A 16,303-nucleotide genomic window follows, 5' to 3' on the forward strand; every position below is an offset into this window, starting at 1 on the left:
CCAGATTGCCCAATAGTCCCTCTAAATTTTGTGGCTTGAATTCCCAGAGCACATCACCTTTACAATAGCAGCTGGTGACCCCAAAATGATAAGTAGAAGCAAAATGTCCCAATTGCTTATAGCAACTTTACTTGCCCAAGGTCAGAACAACCCAGTTATCTGTTTAGCAGTCCCAAGTGAGGAATTGTACTGATTTTACCTCTCTTCTGAATGAGCCTGAAACTTCAACATGCCTTGAAAAAACAGAACTGAATTTGAAAATACAAATCATCTTCATGACAGCATTGTCTTTAATCTTAATTACTAGACTGAGAATTCTTTCAACTATAACATAAGCAATGATTTGCCTGAATAAAAGTAGCTAAAAGAACATGCATTTTAGGCCCTTTGGGCTTTAGTGACAGTGTTTCTCCAATAAACCTGGCAGGGGAGGTTTCAGCGTGGGAAAGGGAGGATAGAGGATAGTCTGGAAATGAGGCAGGTCTAATCATTATACTAATCAAATAAATGGATTGAAATTTGCTTACTTTTTTTTCCTGGAAGATGGCAGCTTCTTTTTTAGATAACTCTTAACCATTACAAATTTCATTCTCAGCTAATAAAAGTTAGTGATTATCCAATTAAGTAAGTGGTTCTACTGCTTACGTGCTTAATTAAAGATGTTTGACCTAATTTCTCTTTTCCATGTTATGGAAGCTTAAAATCTTAGAATTCATATTGACAAGTCAGCAACTAGAGAACGTTAGGTTTCTTCATACCTCAGTATTACCCTCCCAAATAGCTACCATCAATAAGTAATAGCCATAAATGAATGCGTGTGAAAATACACCTTGAGATACGCTTTCAAGACATACTTTTTACATGCATTCATTTAGTTCTCAAATAAGTTAAAAATTTGGTATTATTTTGCTATCATTTTCTTATACAGATTAAGAAACTAAGGCTTAAAATATCACATAGTTATTCTAAAGTCTCACTGATAAAACATAGAAGCAGGTTTTTGAAACCTAGGGTTTTCATACTTGAAAGTCCATTGTCTCTCTAGGCTAAAGCCATAATTCTCATTGTTTTTCTAATAAAACCAATCTTTTAGTAAATGTGCATTATAATAAATTAAACTAATATATTAAAGTGTGGTGGTGCAAGGGTCAAAATTGTAGAAATGTAATGGCTTTAGTGAGGGAAATGCTGACTTACTAAATTATCTCAACATGGGATCACAATTTAAATAAGACTCACTAAGAATAAAATATTGAATGTTAATGAGAATATATAATGTTTCATGAGATTCACGGAGGGAAAATAAACTTAAATGCCCAACTGGCAGATTGATAGACAAAGTCTGTCCATAAAGTATCCAGCCATGTGCTATGAAAAATAGAGACATTTACTGAAAAAGATACAAAATACAAGAAGTATTGTACACAGGTACACAGGACAATGATGCCCCAGTCTCCTTCAAAGTAAGCACCTTGGGCCTCACACAGTTCTAATTGCCATCAGCTGTCCCATCATATTTTTCTGAATCTCATCAATAGTCAGAAATGTCTTCCCTTTCAAAGGCAATTTTAGTTTGGGGAAAAGCCAGAAGTTACAGGGTATCAAATCTGTACTGTAGGGGGCTTAGTCACCTGAGTGATTTGATGTTTTGCCAAAAAGCTCTGCACAAGACTTGATGCATAAGAGGCCTCATTGTTGTGGTAAAGCTGATAATCACCAGTTTCCCATCTTTTTTTCTGAATCACCCAAATAGTTATTATGGAGCAATGTTCAAGCTTAACACAAAATTTGATGCACATTCATTGCTCTACTCACTCAGTCATTTTGAATGCCGTGGCCACACAGCACACATGTCCACTCCATGGCGTTTACTGTCCCCACTGACTAATACAGTGAAGTTGTCATTGTTCACACATTCACACTCTGGTCCACTCTTCTTAGCTGCCAGGTTACATCAATGTCACACAAACTGCTCTTGTTACATTGATAATGGCTGGACATTTTCCAGACAGGCTTTATATACATTTCCTCATGCAATCATACATGTATATGTGGATTGCATTTTGTGTAAATATATTCATATACATACTATACACTTGCATATATATATATATACACTTTGTAATATATGCAAACATTTGATGCCATTCTTTTATGTTGTCCCATTTAGCTACTGTACAATTATTGAATTTATGGTTTAACACAGCACTTGGATTAATCAATTAAACTAAGTAGTCAAATGAATTATAGATTGCATATACTGACATTTAAATATAAAACAATATCTAATTTCTGATTTTTAATAAAAATTATTGGAATGACACGGGTTAATAAGATCACACAGGCTTCAAGAGTACCTTTCTAAGATACATGATCTGTGTGATATATCATGTGCCCACCATCCAAAGTCAAATCACCTTCCATCACCACACATTTGAACCCCTTTACCTTTTATTGCCCCATCAGCACCTTCACTCTGGTAACCACCGTAGTTTTCCATTTTTATTTTTAACTTGTATCCAGTAAAACTTCCAAAGGTCACTAAAGTAACTGCTAAAAAGAGAATATTTTGTCTTTAATTATCCCATGTTACTTCTTGGAAAAATAGGTATAGTGAACAAAAATAAGGCATGTTGCCTATCTAAAAGCATGGAAGATAATTCTTGTTAAATTACTGTATTTCCTCTCTTTTTTAATGTCTTGAGACAACAATGATGTATGGGAAAATAGTCACCAATATTTTTGGATAGACCATAACTAAATTATTTTATTTTAGTGGGCTTATTGATGATTTTAATGTAATAGACATTGATAAAGCATTATAACACCATACTATTAAATATACATTTATGAGAATTTACATCTCATGTCAACTGGAAATATTTTGGATAAACAACTTTGGATTTATTATGATTTTTACAATTTTTTACTGTTCTTTTTATATGCTATATTTGAAAACATCCTTTTCTTCACATTGTATACCATCATGCATTTTCTGGGTCAATTTACTTTCTTTAACTTAAATTTAAGCTATATTTTTAAAAAATGATGCAAACTTTTATAAAAAAAATATCTTTAAAAACACATAAAGCAGTACCCTTATAGAAAATTTGAAACTTTTACATGAAAAAGGCAACTTTGTATATACTTCAGCTATATATTTTATTAGAGAAATAACTACTCTTTGTTAAATAATTTTAATCATTATTTTGAAATGTAGTCTAGAAATTTTATTTTACCAATGTCCATAAACACATAAAAAGGAAATAACTGGATACCTGGACATTCCATACTTCAATCTACATAGCACATATTCTTGGTGGTCCTATATACTGCATTAAATTAGTTATGTATTTTGCCATCTATAATGCACACCCATGTTTTGTGCACATTATACATGGAATTATTATACCCATTATACCCATGGTATGTAATCATAACAACCATATATAATGTGATCCTTATTTTTCCCTCAAAAATTTGGGCAAAGAAAGCATGATACACAGCAAAATACAAGTATATATTGCTGTTTAACAAATCACTCCTAAAATTATTGAACTAAACCCAAAATATTAACTTATCACTCATGCTGTTTGTTCGTCAAAATTTCAATCGGAAAAGAGCAAAGATATTTTCACTGTCTGAGGCTCCAGGAGAGACTCAAAATACAGTAGTGGTGGCATCTGAAGGTTAATTCACACACACACACATCTGGTAGCATGTGAGACATTTGTGGATATTTGGTCAGGGATAAATACATATGCCTCTATACATAGCTTACACTTTCTTACAATATGGTGAGTTTCCAAGGATGTGTCTGAGGTGAGGTACAGAGTAGGATGAGACACTATTTCTGTTGAAGTTTTGGAAGTCAAAGCAGCATCACTTATACCACATTTGATTCCTTAGACAGTTTCAGAGATCTGTCAAGAATATGTTTGAAGAAACAAAGACCCCTCACTTTTTCACAGAGGACTTTCAACATTACACTAGAGGACTACATAGAATGGGATAGTTTATCATAGTTTATGTTTTGATCCACACAAATGTGATTCATTTCAACTCATTCCCCCCACAAAATCCCAATGTTTTATGTAATTAAAGTTTAAGATCTCTTTTCTTGCAGTACCTGGGATACAGATTTTTGACTACAGTTACTTGCATTCTAAAGATCCAGGAAATTAAGATACAAGTGAATATGGTCCCCTCAACCAATATACAGTGGTTATGCAAACATGGCATAATTTCAACAGACACCCTATTCAATGAGGGATAAAACTGTAGCAACACAAATATCACCAGTCCATAGAAATTATTATGAAATTCAGCTGAGCACATGATGTTTGCAAATTATTTGATTAGGTCTTATCTCCTGGAAATAATTTTCCATGGCTGTTTGATGCACACTCTAGTTTATTGGCTGCCTTATCAGCCATTATTTTATCTCAATAAGATGTGGCCTGATGCTTGTAGCTGCCTATTTTTTTCAGACTGCTCCCATTTGCAGGTTAGACTCCAAAGGCATATCTGTATTTTGTACTGTCTTTGCCTTTGATTCTGATCTGGTTATATATCTGTCAATATAATTCTCTTAAAATATTTGTGGGTCTTCTATGGGACTTACAGGGATTTTTTTTTCCATTAAAAAAGCCACATATAAAGTTTTGGATGAAATATACTTTTCTCTACATTGGATTTTCTATAATGCTGTGGTTGGATAAAACTGTCTTAGCAGTATTATTCTCAGGGGACATATTTTCTGCTTGAGGCACCAACAAAAACTTTCTGAACTCTAAACAAGACTTTTACAATCCCAATGTCAGCTTCATCTTTAGATTGTTTGTCATGAATTCCTTTTATTTAAGATTTTTTCAGAAGCCATTTTGTAATTTTAGCATCACTGATCATTACAAGACTAAAAATTAGAAAATTCATTTTAGACATAGAAACCCATAGCTTTTTTATGTTTACTCACTCATTCTTAAACATATCTCTCTTCACACACATTTTAATAAATTCATTTTGAAGAATCAGGCCAATATCTTCATCAGAAATCTCCCTAACTTTATTATTTACCTTCCTTAGGTATATTTCTTTAAAGAAGTGACAATTCATATGTTTATTTACTTATTGTCTTTTGTTATGATTTTCTACAACTATTCAACATATCATCATACTTCTGCTAACTTTTACTTCAAGGTCATTTTCAGTTTCAACTGCCATTTCATCTCAGTCATTAACCCCAATTTTAGGGTTTTTGTCTATCTGCTCTCATGAGTGTGTGTGTGTATGTGTGTAAGAACTACACTCTTAGTTGTCTAGCAATAAATAATTAACCTATGTTAGTTATTGTCACTATGTAACACATTGGTCCAAAACAGTAATTTAGCAGCAGTCATCTAACAATTTCTATAGATGGAGATTTCAGGCAGAACATAGTGACCATTGCTTTTTCTTTGCTCCACAGTGCCCAATACCTCTTTTAGAAGACTTGAAGTCTGGGTACTATTATCTGAAGGCATATTGCTTAGATTTTTGGTAGCTAAGGCAAGTGTTGGTTGAGTGATTAGCTAGAGTTGTTAGTTAGGATATATATACTTAGACCCTCCTACATGTGACTTTTGTTTCCTGCAAAATAATGGCTGGGTCCAAAACAAGTGTGCACAGGCAGGAAGAGAGCTAGGCAGAAGTGATTTTACCTTTTACAACATTTTATTGGCTTTTAACTTTAGAAGTCATGCAGATTACTTCTGTCACCTTCTACTGAGTAAAACAGTTATTCTGCTCTGAACAGTTTTAAGTAGGATAAGAAATCCTTTTAAGGTCGAGGTGCATCACCATCATAATGGAGGAATAGTGTGTGGGATTGGATCTAGATTAATGTGGTCATATTTGGAAAATACTATCTTTATTATTTATTATGAGTTGACATAAAAATGCCAAGAAACTGAGGAATTTCAGAACTCATGAAGAGAAATTTATAAGAATGGCAAGTTGTACAATAAAATGAACTTTAATTGAAGCACCATTATTTCAGAATATGTTGAATACAAGTAAATTTTCTGTCAACAATTTCATGTGATGAATTTTTAATATTAAAGATAAAGGCATGAAAGAATATATGCAGTCTCAAATTACTCATAAAAAGATTTCATTTTACTAAATGATTCCTGACTACTTTAAAAGGGTGGAAAGTCAAATATATATAAAATTCAATGAAGGTAAAATTTTACAGATGTGTATAACGTACACATTTTAATAGTAATTAATCACAATTTGGGTCTGTGCAGAGATCAGGAATAAAACTGATAACATTATGTTATGTGTAGAATGTTTTTATTGAATTATTTTATAATATAGTAATATAAATTATCATAGTGTCCTTGGTTTTTGGCCAGCAAAAGTCTCCATTCTGGGTAACTGGAGCCATAGTTTTTAGCTAAAGGTTCGAGATAATGATTGTAAAGAATGAATGAAAACAGTACACATCCAAGGTTTAAAGGTACACAGGAATTTCATTCTTTATTCATTTCTCTCATATCTTTCTGTGTGTTTCCTGGTGTTCAGTGAAAATACACTGAAATTATGGCCAGAAGAATGTTTCAGAAAACAGTAATGTAAGCAGCTTGCTCAAAAGCTGTCTGGTAAAAAGATTAGAAAATTTGGATGATCTAGGATCTAACATTTTATACTCTGGCAGAAAATGTATGCTGAAATATAATTTCTCATGAAGTCTGTATACTTGTATGCATACATACCTAAAGGTGAACCCGGGCAACAAACAAATAAACCAGTAAAGATTAAAAGTATAAGGCAATGGATTTCCACTCTGGGTAACCTGCAGATAAAAAGTGTTTTCCGAGTAAGAAGGCCTCATTTTTCTCACAAGAAGCTTTAACAATGCCTATCATTTATTGCATCCTTGGCACTTAAGATAGGTGAATGGCAGGCATGACAAAAATCAAGTAACCATTATCATTATCATCATTCTCATTCATCAACAGCAAATCAGTGCTTTGTGCATATGTTGAATGAAAAAAATCCACTATTAAGTGTGGATTGATGGATAATTTTACCTACCTCACAGCTTCGCCAGTGAATGACCTCTTAGAAGAGATTAGAACTCATCATAAACTCTGTCATTAGTGTAATCAGCAGAATTCTATTACACTTGCTGCTTATTTGTCATATGTTCCAACTGAAAGCTGAATACAAAAGCCTCATGCGAGTTGTCTTCCACAGGTGCGCGAGAAGTCAGCAATTGCTGTCACTTCCTGAATGACAGCCACTGAGCTAGGCAGATCATGTATGGTCTGTACAGCATTCTGTGTTCTTGCAAGGAGTGTGCAAAACTCCACAGAATTTATCTGTTTTATTTTTCTGAAAAAAAAATTGGAAATCTTCCACCCTGTAGTGGGATAATTGTTTTTATAATGCATACCTAAAAAGGTGTTGGTAATGCTGACAGTTTTAAAATGTTTGTTTTTCTACCTGCTGACTTGCCAAAAGGCTCCAAATACCTTTTTCTGATTATCCCATGATTCACACAGGAGTATAAATTGGAACTGTGAGTTAGTGGAGTTTGCTTGAGACCAGCTATATACTATGTTCTCAGTGGTTATTTCAAAGCCCAACATCAATAAACATTCTACTCTTCTTCCTATTAGTGATAGTTCTTTAATCTTCACTACAGGCCTCAGGACTATAAAAGAAAAAAAATTACTGCTGCTGACTTTGAATTTGAATAGAGGACATTAAAAATTCAGGCTACACTGTGTGTGGGCAAATTTTATCCAAGTGGTAATAATAGTACATTAAGAAAGACTTTCCTGCTGTTGTTTTTCCTTTGTTGATCATTGTCTTCTCAGTGTTTTCCATACTGAAAGTACAATATGCATGTGGAGATGGGCTACTTGAGAGTACCAACAGTAAGAATGACCACCCTGAACAGCATCCTCTTTACCCTGATGAGGCTAAAAGGGAGACAAATCCAGGGGTCTTGCTTAGGCGATTATGGATTCAACTGGAAATCAATAGATTATAATAATCTTTTATACTTTTAACATTTGTACAAAATAAGTACATTTCATATCTTGACATTTCAGGAAGAGTATTTGTGGTTAAAAGTATGGGAAAAACACCATTAATCAGTACTGCCATGATACGCCATTAATCAATACTGCCATGATACACTATTTTATCTATATATTAGGATGTATAAGATAATGATATTTACTAATAATGACAAATATTAGTCATTGGTTCAAGTGAATCAATAATTTCATCATATATGTGTGGAATATTTTCAAGTGAACATAATCTGAAGTGTTTAGCATTAATTAACTAAATTTCTATGAGTAGAAAGTCTTGTATATTATTTAGGTAATGATTCAAATACAAATTATATATTGAAAATCTATTTTCTTTTAAAGCTGTAAAAAGGAAAAATATTAATGAAATTAATGAGATATTAAATTTGATGAATTTTAGTAATGAAGATTAAATTTATCACAAGAATACAGTGATATTATCCTAGATTATTAATGTTCTTGATACATTAATACCATTTGTACCTAATACATCATATAAAATTTGGTAGATGTTCAAATATTTAATCTTTGTAAGATGATATCAATGTACAGAAAGAAAATATTCAAACTTAATTTGGTAAATTACAATAAAATCTATCTTAACCATCATTTTCAGTTATTAAAAATAGTCATTTAAAGCATAAAATTATAATAATTACACAACTTTCACATTTTATGTTAAAATATATGGATGCATATTTACTATATGATTTTGTGTTTTAGAGTTTTTTCTTTAGAGAGTTCAGTTTTGGTTTATTTGTCTTTTTTTTGCATAAATAACTTCCATAAAGGGCTATCTATAATTTTATTTTTATCTAAAACAATCAATGACAGCAACATTTTAGTTTTTCACACTTACGAAGTTTTACAAAGTATTTAACTTAGTTCTTCATGAAAATGATGAAGTATTACATTTGTAATAATCATTTTCACCTTGTTAAAAATATTTAATCAAAAACAGAATTATGCCATCAATCATAACTGGCATATTGCGATTTGGAAAGAAATGCAGCTCACTGGGAAGAATGTGCGGCTCAATAGGTTGGAGCAGAAGTGCACATGGGGTCTTGAAAAAAAGAATTCATTATTATTTCTCAGTGCATCAGGTGCATCTGCTGGTAGGTAATATAAAAAAGAATTGAGATAAATAGTTATCACAAAAGGCTAATTCAGTCAGTGGTTTTATTAAATTGGGGTGCTACTGTAAATATTGGTGGACATGATTCCCTCTGGCCCCTAGAAACAGCATTTATTATGGTGCAATGTGTAAAGTAGGTGTTCATTAAAAGTTTGGTGAGTTATTCAGTGATTTCCTATTGGCTAATGACATAGTATAAACAAACCAGAGACATGCACTTTTTCACATATGTCTATACACATTGTCTGTTTTCAAGGTCTTAGAATGGCAAGCTGACAGTCATTAAGAGGCACTAGGCCACAACCTATTTGGACTTTTCCTCTGTCATCAATTTGTTTTGACCACTGTTTTTAAAAACTGAAACAAAGATTGGCTGAAAGTTCATTCTGAGGAGACATACAGTGAATCATGCAAGGATTTAAGAAGATAATGGAAAAGTGCCTAATTTTACTAGAATTTCTACGTACAGTAAAAATATTAAAATATAAAAGAAAGAAACTTAAGGTATTTTTAGGATTACAGAGGAGATCAAAAGTAGAATTACAGTTATGAGTATAAAAAACATGAACTTTTTTCTTGTATTACTATTTGTTAAATATTATATTTTTCCATATAGACAACTATAGTCCTATTTTTGCCTAGCCTTGCATATGAGTTCAAAAAATATATCTCCTATGAGCACATATTTGTGAATCTAGTTGGGTTAAAATTATTTTTATCACAATTGTTAAAAGATGACAAGAAGCCAAGAAAAACGAAGACAAGTAATCCACAAATTAAGGGAACAATTTAAAAGAAAAACAAAAAGAAATTCCTGGAGTAATTATCTTAGAGGGTAACCATTTAGATTGGACCTTGATGTCTGGAACTTCAGAAGAAATGTTGTCACTAAAGAATGGAATTGATTGCAAAATTATATAAAAATTAAAAACTACAATAAAAATAATGTAATAGAATTGCAACTAAAATCTGTACACAAAAGAAAAATCATACAAGAAGACAACATGTCGCCATAGTTTCTTACTACTGTAATATTACTTTTTTCCTTGAGATTTTAAATAAATCTTTTCTAATTTTACCATATTTCTTCATCATATACTCATAAATTAGAAGCATTCTTTGATTATTAAAAATCTGAGAAATTAGCCCTGGCTGGTGTAGCTCAGCGGATTGAGCATGGGCTGTGAACCAAAGTGTTGCAGGTTCAATTCCCAGTCAGGGTACATGCCTGGGTTGCAGGCCATGACCCCCAGCAACCGCACATTGATGTTTATCTCTCTCTCTTTCTCCCTCCCCTCTCTAAAAATAAATAAATAAAATCTTTTTTAAAAATCTGAGAAACTTTGCTTGTTACCTCTGTGATACAACATTTCAAATATATTTTTCCCTTGGAATGTCATCACAGTAGTCTCTGAGTATGCTAAATACATCGCTGTCAATTTTCTGATGATCCCAGGTTGATGGACAGAAATCCATTTCAGTTCTTGGAGATTTGTGTGTATTGGTGGGAACGTTTGTTCAAAAGAATTTTTTTACACGGATTAGATATTATGGTTTAAAACCACATAAGCTAGGGTTCAAAATTCCTCAGCTCTCACGATGCTACTCCAGTTCATGTAATTTATTTAGAGTGAGATTTCCTGTATCCACTTGATTTATGTATCTATTTCTGGAGTTGTAACAGAAGTGATGGTTAAGTGACAGAAATTGCTACATTTTGGATTTTATGGAGCTCTTTGTATAGAGATGGTGGATAAGTGAGGCAGAAGAATATTTCAAATAATGTACAAGGTTTTGTTCCTTTTCTCATCCTGGGACTCCAATTCACCTGACTATTGTAAACATTTACCTCACTGAATTTCTAGAACACAGGTAGTTCTAAACAACAACAACAACAAACAATTGCATTATCCAAGTCCCAGAAGGAGAAGATAGAAAGGGCAGAAAGATTAGTTGAAGTAACAGTGGCTGAAAACTTTGAAAATTTCCTTAATCTAATGAAGCACATTAATCTATAGATCAAGAATGATCTATAGTTCATTAACCAAGAATGTCAATGAACTCCAAGCAGGATAAACCCAGAGACCCACAGTGAGACACATTACAATCAAGCTGCTGAAACCCAATGCAAATAGTCCTAAAAACAGCAAGAGAAAAGTGACTCATCCCATTAATGAGATTGTCAATGAATTTATCAGCCAAGTACTCATCACTAGGTGAGTGGATAAAAAAACTATGGCACATTTATACAATAGAATACTAATTGGCTATGAAAAATAAACATTTACCTTTTGCAGCAGCATCAAAAAAAGAAACTTCTACCTTTTGCAGCTGGGTCAAAAGGAAGTTCCATTTTTAATTTTTTGAGGAAACTCCATACTATTTTTCACATTGGCTGTAGCAATCTTGGTTTCCATCAAGGGTGGACTGTGTTAAGTGAAATAAGTGAGTCAGTGAAAGAAATACCATATGATCCCACTTATATATGTAATCTAATTAGCAAAATAAACTGATGAACAAATGGTAACAGAGGCATAGATAACTGGAACAGACAGACAACTTTCAGAGGGGAGGGTGGATGCAGGTACTGAATGAAAGAAAGTGAAAGTATTAGACACATAACATATAACATATAACAAAAAAGATATTAGCCAAATAACAAATAACATATATATACAGATACCATGGACATAAGCAACAGTGTGGTGATGGCCAGTGGGAAGAGGGGGCAGATGATGGTTGAAGGTGGGCAAATGGAGAGGAATATAGGGGCATCTGTGATAGTCTCAATAATAAAAACAAAAGAAAAAATAATAGAAAAAATTAAAAGTAAAAATATTCTCCCCAGAAAAAATAAACTTGGAGGCCAGAATGCAGTGGGTAATATGTTGTGTTGGCCAAAATGTTCACATTTATTCTCTTCTGTCCAATGACTCCAGTAGTGTGTAGTTGTCTTTAACTTCATTTGAAACAATTTTGTAAGATTGTGTTGTGACAGCTGTCAAATCAGTGTGCTTTTAAAACAAGTTTATCAAAATTGATGAATTTTTGATCCATTCATTTACTGATGGGCCACCTAGGTTGCTTCTAGTAGTTGGCTATTGTAAATTGTGCTGCTATGAACATTGGGGTGCAAAGGTTCTTTTGGATTGGTGTTTCAGGGTTCTTAGGATATAGCCCAGCAGTGGAAGAGCTGGGTCAAAAGATAGATTCATTTTTAGTTTTCTGAGAAAATTCCATACTGTTTTCCACAGTGGTCATACCAGTCTGCAGTCCCACCAACAGTGCACTAGGGTTCCCTTTTCTCCACAACCTCTTCAACACTTGTTTGTTGCTTTGTTTATGATGGCCATTCTGACTGGTGTGAAGTGGTATCTCATTGTGGTTTTAATTTGCATCTCTCTGATAACTAGCGATATTGAACATCTTTTCATGTGTCTTTGGTTCCTCTGTATGTCCTCCTTGGAGAAGTGTCTGTTCAAGTCCTTTGCCCATTTTTGAGTTGCTTGTCTTCTTAGAGTGGAGTTGTGTAAATTCTTTATATGTTTTGGAGATTAAACCCTTGTCTGAGGTATCATTGGCAAATATGTTTTCCCATACAGTTGGTTCTCTTTTTATTTCAATACTGTTTTCTTTAGCCATGCAGAAGCTTTTTATTTTGATAAGATCCCATTCATTTATTCTTTCTCTTATGTTTCTTGCTCTAGGGGACATATCACTAAAAATGTTGCTGCATGAAATATCTGAGATTTTCCTACCTATGTTTTCCTCTGGGACTTTAATGGTGTCACGGCTTATATTTAAATCTTTTATCCAACTTGAATTTATTTTTGTGTATGGTGTAAGTTGGTGCTTGAGTTTTATTTTTTTGCATGGAGCTGTCTAGTTCTCACAACACCATTTGTTGAAGAGGCTATTTTTACTTCATTTTATGTTGCTGCCCCTTTTGTTGAATATTAGTTGACCATAGAGACTTGGGTTTATTTCTGGGCTCTCTGTTGTGTTCCATTGGTCCATGTGCCTCGTGGTACATTTACACAATGGAATTCTATTCAGCAGCAAGAAAGAAGGAGCTCCTACCCTTTGTGACAACATGGATGGAACTGGAAAGCATTATGCTAAGTGAAATAACCAGGTGGTAAAAGACAAATACCATATGATCTCACCCTTAACAAGAACCTAAATGACAAAACAAACAAACAAGCAAAATATAACCTAAAACACTGAAATAGAGAACAGTCTGACAGTGACCAGAGGGAAGAGGGGAAGAAATTTCAGAGGAAAAGGGGAAGGGTTTATAGGAACAAATGTAAAGGTCACATGAACAAAAACTAGGGGAGTGGAAATGGGATGGAGGTGGGGAGGGATGGGTGGGTAAGCTGGAATGGGAATAAAGGATAGAAAACTGTACTTGAACAGTGATTAAAATATTTTTTTAAAAAAAGAAACATGTATGAAGCTTATATAGGTATACAAAATAAAAAATGGTGAATTTCTGTGCAGCTATTTTAATATTGTAGATGAAAGAAGGTACACAATGATTTTAGCATATTGTACTTCATTATTTCAAGAAAGGTAAAAAATTACTGAAATGTAAAAAAAATAAGATTTGTGCAGCATATGGAGAAGGTGCTGTTACTGATCAAGAGTATCAAAAGTGGTTTGCAAAGTTTCTTGGTACTACTGACATTTTGGCCAATTATTTGTTGTGGGGCTGCCTTATGCACTGGGTAATGATTAGCAGCACCCCTGGCCTCTACCCACTAGGAGCCAATAGTAGCAGATAGCCAGCACGCTAAAAATGTCCAAATCAATAGTTATTGGTGAAAATGAAAAATGTGTCTTTTATTTTATGGGAAAAAACATAACAGACGTTTTGCCCAACCCAATATTACAATGGCTAAAAGCAAAAAACAAACAAACAAACAAAAAAGAAAAATAAATGTAGCTTAGGATTCTAATTAAGCAAAACTATCTTTTAAAATGCAGGAGAAATTAAGACATTTCTAGATAGACAAAAACACAAGGAATTCAATACTACTTACACCTACCTTACAAGAAATGCTAAAGAAAGTTCTCCAGGTACAGTAAATTCAAGCATATGAGGACTTGAAGATATCCACTAAAGGTAAATGCATGAGAAAATAAAAAAGCTAGTATTATTATAATCTTGATCTGTATTTCCACTTTTTATTATTCATAGAATTTTAAAGACATTCATAAAAATAAGTCTTATGAATAATTTTTATACATTTAATAGCCCTTGTCTTCAAACTATTCAGAAATCCTTAGCTATATATTCCTTAGATTTGTAATGTACAATATAAGAAATAGAACCCTCATATATCTCCATGGCTTTCAACTGTAAAAATTAATCTTTAGTCTTTGTTATTTTAGAGGACCAAAATAACCCTGGCTGAAGGGAATTCATGGTCAAAGGCATGGGTAAAGAATAATGTTAGGCTTTGCTCAAGACTTAGCCTGAATATAAAGAGAGAAAACAAGGCTGGAAAAATGAGTCAGCAAGGGGAAAGTATCCCCAGTGACAAGCAGAAAAGTGTCTGGTTCTGAAACCTAGTATGGTGGAGGACAGGGATCATCTGGGGAATGCCTTGACTTTGGAAAAGAACATAAAACCATTGTATTGATCAACTAAAAAAAAATAGAAGCTACACAGTAACTCTCATCCTCCCCCTTGATTAAATTTCTTAACCCAGATTATGATTACTAAGTACTGATTCTACATCAGCAATCCAAAGAAATGACTTCATGAATGATTGCAGACCTTGCACTACCTGTTATATCTGTAAAGGAGAGCTGATCAACTCCATAATGGTGTCAGGTGACCACCATGCCAATACCCTAATTAAAAACAGTGCTTGACTACTAAATGAAAGCAGATGTCATAGATGTCCCTTCATGATCCTTTCCTTTTCCGGTTCACCACATTTAATTACACTTGCATACGTCTCCATATAGTAGTTATCTGTCAATGCAATACATAATCATTTTCTGAAAACCCATGGTGAGAACTGCTAGTTCTCTAACCAATAAGCTCTTCCTGTTTACTTAGTAACAGAACTCTCATCTTACTCAGGTAGCAATGTAAACAGCTTTAAACAGTGTTCCAGTCCACCTGTTCCATGCCAGATTGATATGGCATGTAAAGTAAGTGTTGCAGATATGTTAAAAAGCAGCTTGTATTGTGTGGTACTCATGAATAACCTCCTTAGAAAGGTGGAGACCTCTCCCACTTCTTACTTTCCTGCTTAGAATCTGAAAGGATCATGAGGCAGATGTGAGAATTGAAGAATGGTCTAAGGACAACAGACAAGGATATATATTTCTGGTAAACGAACTATTATACCAGGTCTGAAATGCATTCCTCTGAATTCCTTTTACATACAAAAGAATCAATTAATATACAGGGTCTGGCAAAAGTAACACCTGCTTGAGTGTGGTTGGTAGGGTAATAATATGGATGTCATATAGTTTTAATTTGGACATTTCACATAAAATGTCATATGGTGTTCTTGAGTGTAATAGTATGTTACAGAATTACATGCTTATGATTTTGTAATAAAATATTTTGTAATAAAACGGGGCATTATTTGTTCAAGACCTTGTATTTTAAATTCTTATTTTTTCTGATTATTGTTACTAGAGGTAAATGTCATTCCTATCATATACGCAGACTTTTTATTAAACAATCCTCTTTAATTTCAGAATATTAACTCTTTTGTGTTTATTTTAAAAGCTGTTTTTCTCTCTCTAAAATGATCTGATGTAATTAATTTCTCCTTACTATAAATAAATTTTCCAATATTGTTTACCTGGAAAATATTTATTTAATTATTTTGGGCTTGGCTAGAATATCATGTAAAGTATAAAGGCTTCCCAGATGTCTCTCCTCCACTCATTGCCACATTACAATGACCTCCTCTGCTTTGCTCTCATAATTTCACCACTTTCTACTCTAAATTGGTTAGCTTTTACACGTGACAATTGTATGAGAATTTTGAATATGTAAACCATCTTCCCTATTTCGTATGTGAACATGTAACACATATCAATT

This window comes from Phyllostomus discolor, chromosome 11 (assembly GCF_004126475.2).
Source record: "Phyllostomus discolor isolate MPI-MPIP mPhyDis1 chromosome 11, mPhyDis1.pri.v3, whole genome shotgun sequence".
Classification (NCBI taxonomy): Eukaryota; Metazoa; Chordata; class Mammalia; order Chiroptera; family Phyllostomidae; genus Phyllostomus; species Phyllostomus discolor.